The sequence below is a fragment of the Sorex araneus genome, chromosome 1 (genome assembly GCF_027595985.1).
Source record: "Sorex araneus isolate mSorAra2 chromosome 1, mSorAra2.pri, whole genome shotgun sequence".
NCBI classification, from domain to species: domain Eukaryota; kingdom Metazoa; phylum Chordata; class Mammalia; order Eulipotyphla; family Soricidae; genus Sorex; species Sorex araneus.
The window spans coordinates 58,210,506-58,217,928 of NC_073302.1; the positions used below are offsets into that span (position 1 = coordinate 58,210,506).

General features: G+C 38.7%; 1 non-coding gene across 1 annotated transcript; it reads left to right on the plus strand.

The window, feature by feature from the left end:
• Window positions 1-5,136: 5,136 nt before the first annotated feature.
• TRNAH-GUG (transfer RNA histidin (anticodon GUG)) lies at window positions 5,137-5,208 on the plus strand. Its single transcript has one exon. It is a non-coding gene; the product is annotated as a tRNA-His (tRNA).
• Window positions 5,209-7,423: the final 2,215 nt, after the last annotated feature.

Consider the following 7,423-nt stretch of genomic DNA (forward strand, 5'->3'; position numbering starts at 1 on the left):
TAAAACATTTTGTGGTTACAAGCATTCAGAAAAACAATGCCTTTTCTCCAGTGTTTTGTGATTTCTCAGAATCAAAGATTTTCTAAATACAGGCAGGAAATGTTCTGGTGCTGGTTTCATCTAAGACCTGTCAGCTGTCTGCTCAATGAGAGAGATAATGGTTGTGAGAAAGTTTGAATCTGGAACTATCTTTTCCTTGTGCTTCCTCTGTTTTCAGCTATATGTTTTTCTCCCTGAAATCTGTATTCAGGGATGTGTCTGAGCAGTCCATGGTGCCACTATATATAGCACATTCCATGCATAAAACAAATTTGTCTAGGTTTTCTCTTCCCCTCCTTCCCCTCCCTCCCTCCCTCCCTCCCTCCCTCCCTCCCTCCCTCCCTTCCTTCCTTCCTTCCTTCCTTCCTTCCTTCCTTCCTTCCTTCCTTCCTTCCTTCCTTCCTTCCTTCCTTCCTTCCTTCCTTCCTTCCTTCCTCCTTTCCTTCCTCCTTTCCTTCCTTCCTTCCTTCCTTCCTTCCTTCCTTCCTTCCTTCCTTCCTTCTTTCCTTCCTTCCTTCCTTCCTTCCTTCCTTCCTTCCTTCCTTCCTTCCTTCCTTCCTTCCTTCCTTCTTTCCTTCTTTCCTCATTTCCTTCCTTCCTTCCTTCCTTCCCTCCTTCCTTCCTTCCCTCCTCCCTCCCTCCCTTCTTTCTTTCTTTCCTTCCTCCCTCCCTCCCTTCCTTCCTTCCTTCCTTCCTTCCTTCCTTCCTTCCTTCCTTCCTTCCCTCCTTCCTTCCCTCCTTCCTTCCTTCCTCCTTTCTTTCTTCCCTCCTTCCTTCCCTCCTTCCTTCCCTCCTTCCTTCCTTCCTCCTTCCTTCCTTCCTTCCTTCCTTCCTTCCTTCCTTCCTTCCTTCCTTCCTTCCTTCCTTCCTTCCTTTCCTTCCTTTCTTCCTTCCTTCCTTCCTTTCCTTCCTTTCTTCCTTCCTTCCTTCTTTCCTTCCTTCTTCCCACTTTCCTTCTTTCTCTCACCCATGCACAGATGCAAACATTGCCTACTGGGATGAGCATAAATTTCTAGAAAAAAAATTAAAAACTCAAGAAAGAAGTGATTTTAAGACCCCACTAAGGTCATAGCTGGTGGGTCCCGACATGAGACACGCCTCTGGGAGGAAGGGACCATGAAGTCCTCTTTGCAGGGGGGTTCCCAACCTGTCTTTGTCTGAAAACTGGGCACTGGGCCAGTCCCAACCCTGCGGATTGCCGCTTTTGGCCAGCAGCCCAGCGATGGATCTGACTGTCATTTCCCTACCCCCAGTGAAGCAAAAGGCAAGCTGAGAAGAGAGTGGAGAGAAGAAAACAGAGCAGGCTCTGGGAAAGAGGTCAGAGTTGTGACTCTGGGGCTGGGACTCAAAGGGCAAGGTGAGGGCCTTGACCTGTCTGGAAGCCCTCTTCCCTGCCCGACCTCTCTGTTAGTCTCTATTATGAATAACCAGGGAAAGTAGCAACTACATCAAAGGGAGAATTGTGTAGGCAGGTAGTAGGGCAGGAAGAGGAGAGATAGGTGCATTATTATAGTTCTATCACTTTTAACAATGAGATTCTATAAAGCAACTTCATTTATAAACAATTCCTAACACAAACACGAAAATATGTAAATCTGTAACTGTACCCTCACAGTGATTCACTAATAAAAATATAATAAAATTTTTTAAAAGTTTGCGATATTTTACTACAGGAATAAATTCTGTAATTAATTTCCTTTCCAAGCAAGATATCTTTCTACCTACTCCAATCACCAGACCAACTTTGGTGTACTCATAAAATATGTTGCCATAGGCAGGGAAACACGGCTGACAAACATTTAGAAACTGACAAATGATAGCTTCTGTGATCTTAAGAGAAAACATAAAGCAGAGCTACAATAACTGCAGGATCCCTCTGTTTTCACTGAATTTTTCCCTTCAAACTCTACATTTGGCTCTGGCTTGTAAGTGTATCTCGTGTGTTTCTCAAAATCAGTTTATGATATGTCAGAGATGTAGAGAATTTGAAAACTCACCTAGACCAATTCCCTTACCTTGCTGAAGAGAAAATAGAGACCCAGAAATGAACCATGACTAACCTAGGATCACATAGGCAGAAGCATTAGAGAAAAAGACTAGAATCCAAATATAGTAAACAACACCTCCCCAGCCTTCTCCCCACCTCTTCTCTCTGTCTCTCTCTTCGTCTTCCTTTCTACATCTACTTATTCTAAAATCTGAGAACAATGTTTTTTCTTTCCATGACATGAGTTCACGTATTCTTCATTTATTCATCTGGTGTTCATCCTATCTCTCACTAACCTCTAAATTGCATGGCATATAATACTTATCTTTCTTGTTCTCTATTGAATCCTTAAGATTTAGTAAAATGACTGAACTATAGCAGGTTCCTAAGATAGTCAAGTCAGAAAAAAGAAAATCAATTGTGATAGTAAAAAAATAGAAAGAAAAAAAAGTTTAAAGAGAGTCCATCATCAGAAGCTATGTTTTGCTTCCATCCAATTCTCCTCTCTTTTTTTTTTTCCCCATTCCCGGTGACCCTACCCCATTCCCTCTCATTTCCTTCTTGAGGTGGCTTAGAGCTTGTGTTTTAGAGCTAGTAAAAAAACAAACAAACAAAAACCAAATAAATAGGCAACTTCTCACAAAGACAGAGCTGATGGAAGAATCCATGAATTGTTCCAAAACCCATTTTACTCTAATAATCAAGACTGTTTTGACACAACGACTATATCGACTGAAGGTGAAGGTCACACATGTCAAAGGAGAGTCTGACCTAGTGAATTTCCCTCAATGTCTGGTTCTCAATCCGGAGCTCAGAGCTTTTGCTTCCCAATCATATCTGCTTTAGACAAACGGTTCCTCGACTTTTCAAACCTAAAGTTTCTTAATATTGATGTTTCTACAAAGTCTTTAGTCCTATCATCTAAGATCTTCATGCAGTGTTTGGTGCACGCTGCACAAATGCACTTCCTAGTCTGCTGGTTGTAGCAAGGTGGAGTAGTCAGGTGACCAGTTCTAGCCAATTAGTTGTGAGAGAAGATTTTAGTTGCCTGTTCTCGGTACTCGGGAGGTCTCTATTTGCTAACACAGTGAGCAATATTGATGGCAGTAAAAGGTCCCTGAACCTAGGTTCCTTTGAGAGTAAATAGAGCAGCGTTCTACCATGAACTTAGAGAACAGGTGAAGGAAATACCTTACTGCAAATCACAAATGTTTGGGTGTGTTAAGATAGCATAGCCCAGCATAACAGATATAATGTATAAAATAATTTAAAGAGGGTATAATGACTATAATAGTTCATAGTATTAGAGTCTGGTAAGAAAACATTATTCCATTTTCAAAATGTTTCCTAATTATTCAGGGGAGTCCGGGAGACACCTTGGTAAGGACAATATCCAGGAATCACTATAGTCAGAACAGTCTCTTGATGGCTCTTTCGGTTTCACCCACCTTCTCTTTAATAGAGACCAGAGTTTGCCTCTTAGTTCACATCTATCTAGAATTTACTTATATTTTTCACTTTCCCATTTTATTCTATAGTGATCTCTGTGAGTTTCTGATGTGATACTGTGTTTTTTTTAACATATGGATATTTATATAAATTTCTTCAAAAACCCACTTATCAAAATCATAAAAGAATTAATATTTCTATAGTATTTACTGTGTGACAGGCCCATTTCAATAAGTTTTAAGCCCATTACAATCACCTATTAAATCCTTATAACAATGCCACAAAGTATGTATTGTTACTGTGTCCACTTTACAGATGAGAAAAGTGAGGCACAGATTAAATAAGCAATCCAAGTCCCTTAGTTACTGACAAAACCAAATTAGAATATGTCAGCACAATTTATAGTTCACGAGTACATTTTAAAATTTTCCCCTTATTGTTCTGCTAGTATCTATCCACAGCAAATATTATGGATGTAAAAGACAGGTAATTGTGCTTTGAGAAATTGCATTTTCGATCAGGAGTTTCACTCTTCCCTTTGTCCCCGAATGACCCCTTGTCAGATGCTTTTCAGCTTTTCAGCCTAAGAACATTTTGCCTTGGTTCTTGCACAGAAGGTACATGGCTCAGCAATTTCAACACTCTCCTATGTGACCACATGAGAAAAATTACTTGTGAGAGTTTGGAAAATAGCTAGATGGGACTATAGATCAGAATGGGGGAGGGATGACCATTTGTGTTTGAAGCTTTATCTTCAAAAAATCCTTCCAGAAACACAGGAGCTCTTGGCATCCACTCCACAATGGATCAGGTTCTTGCCAGCCATGCACAATGCCAACTAGCCCCACCTGCTCCCCTTTTTAAAGGACTTAAAGGAGAGATTCCCGGTAGCAATCTATTGACTAGAAATAGGTTTTTCTTTTGATTTTCTTTTAAGGTGTTAGCCCTGGAAATACCTTTTGCTGACAATTTTTCTAATGAGAAATAAATGTTCATTTTCTCCCTGAAGTTTATATAATGTCAGACACTCCAATTTCTTTAAGAATATCATTAAGAACTGTGAATTCTGGGAGGGAAGTTAGATTTGGGGATCAATATATTTCAAAGGGAACATTCCTTAGTTTGGGTATCCTTATTTTGGTTTCTTCTTATAAGAGAAACAAGTTTTTCTGAATCTCCAAATCCCAGGGCCATTTTGTTCCTGTCATCATTTCTATGACTGTACTTCCAAAGCATATGGAAATAAAATAGCAGTGCAAAAAGCACAAAAGGGACTCAGAATGATATGTTATTCAATACAATATAACTGGTGGTGAAAGTTAGGTGGGTAGGAAATCTTCATTCATTATTGGTTAAAGGTAAGAAACATATGTCAATGGACAAGTTTCTCTAAGTCTTGTTCCAGTGATTGTCATTTCCTGGACAGTGAATCCAGTGAATCTGACCTTTTACAGCTTTTTTAATGAACAAGAAGACAATATTAGTTTAATGTTCAGGCACTTTTCTGTTGTTCTTCCAAATAATTAGGATTATTAAAACACTGCTCCTTTCCCATTATTAAGAAAATATACATGCTTAGGCAATAGATGGCAGTGTTTCCACAAATTTTAATATTGCAATAGCTCTCAAAGGAAGCTGAGTGCTCAGCTCTCCTGTGGCTCGCCGTGATCGTATAGTGGTTAGTACTCTGCGTTGTGGCCGCAGCAACCTCGGTTCGAATCCGAGTCACGGCAGGAGTGGGGAGAAGGCTTTTGGAAGAGAACAAAGCTGGTCACACAATACACTACATCCAAAAAACATTTTGCACCAGACACAGAATAATGAAAATCAATAATCTAAAAGCCACTACTAATATTTTAAACTTTAGAAAGATGACATGTGCATAGTAGCTTTATTAATGCACTAATCCTGTTTCAAGCATGTTGTGTGTGGGTTTTTTTATTTGCATTGACGGATAATATGATAAAACTGGAGTGTAGTGGGCATGTAATTATTATTAATTACAACTACTTAAGCTCTGCTTTGAGCAGACTCGTCAAGTCTGCTTGCTTTTGAGCCTTGCCAGGGCTGTACAGTAATAACAACCCTGAATTATTTGGAAAGATGTCAGCAGTAGATGTGGAAATCCTGTTTAACCAGGCATGAATTGTTGTTAGGAGGGTTTTTTTTCAGGATGACAGAAAGAAAATGAACTGTCCCTTATCAGTAATTGCAGGAAACATTTTGTTTCTATGATATGAACTGGCTGTAATTTAACTTTCCTGCATCATTGGATAATGTAAGAAGCCAGTTGTTGCTCTAAACGAAATTCTCTGAAGTGGGCATTTGGGTCTGATAAAGGGCATATTCGAAGTAGACAATAGGACTCAAGCAATAAATAATGTCCATATATGGTGAAACTTTTTTAATGACATTTTCCAAAAGGCTCGGGTTTATGTTATAAATGGCTAGATGTTAAATTAATGTGAGTAACACAGATTTAATGGGACTTTTTCCAGGACTTTAAAACATGAATAATATAGCCTGAAAATGTCAAATATAAGTATGTTATAATGAGGTTTATTGCTTCAAAATTATAGCCCACCATGTTTAAAATAAGGAATCACTAGAAGGCACTTTTAAATTCCATTAACCCTTGTTTCCCAAATGGCCTAACAGAAATGCATGATAGTCATTTATGTAATACAAAAATATTTCTCAAAAATTTCTTCTGAGAGTAAACACTGAATCTATGAAATTCTTTCAGAGTCAGTGGATTATTAGAAATAATATCCTAGAAAAACTGTTGTAAATATTGCTCCCTTCCACAACAGAACAGTTTTTTGTTTGTTTGTTTTGTTTTGTTTTGTTTTTACTTTGGGCCCCAAAATACCAGCCTGAGAGTAGCATGAAATAAGTAAAATGTGCTTATCTTCCCCAAGCTTGACTTTAAAGACTGTTTTCACCCCTGAGCTCTCATCTTAGGATTTATTTCCCTCATCTTGTCTACTTCCCTTTTATCTCATTCTGTCTCCCGTTCTCCAAATCACATAGCCTGACTTGGTTTTAAGTCTTCCAAACCTCATGGCTGCCCAGTCCTAGAAGAGCATTTAGAATAGCAGCAATTGTAATTGTTCTTTACTTTAAAACTCCACAGATTTAGTCCATTTATGGGTATCTGTATCTTATTAAGACTGAACATATCATGATTTAAATTTTTTGTGGAATAAGACTATGCAAATCAGAACTCAGTGGCTACAAGTGACAAAAAATACAATGAGTTAAAGAGAGGCATGAACTCAGGCACAGATTTAAGGATATGTCCTAAACCAAGTTATTAAAGATGACCAGAAAATACCCTATCTGTGCATCACTTTTCTTTTCTGATGATTGCCTTTACTCTCTAGAACAATTATGTCGCATAAGACACAGCAGTCAGCAGCAGTTATTACTCCATACTTTATACTGTTACTGAAAACAGAAGAAGACCTTAGTTACTATTCAGAACCCCTGGGAAAGGATCAACTAGCTTTGATCCTTTTGATTTCCATCAGGTAATCATTACTGGTCTGTCAGACATGTCCATGTGGATAGACTCACACAGCATAAATAAAACCCTTTCCTGTCTTAAGGTAAGTTCTAGAATAGAAGAACTACCAGCTCTACAAATATCTCACTGATCTCTCTGGAAAGTTCTTCTTGCATAACTAGAGATTACCATTTGGTGGTTGTCAGCTTCAAAATATTTGGAGTCCAAGTCCCATCTTACTTGCATCCTCACTGCCCTATGAAAAACTGAAATCAGTTGAAGAGGAAATAGGAATTTCTGAAGAGGATAATTGCTCTGGATTCAACATAAAGCTTAGGGATGCAAACAGAGCTTAAATAAAGGGCATGCTTCATTTTCTCTCTCCTCTTGTTCCTTCAAAAGGATGCCTTCTTGCCATAGGTAAGTTCTCTCCTGTTAAT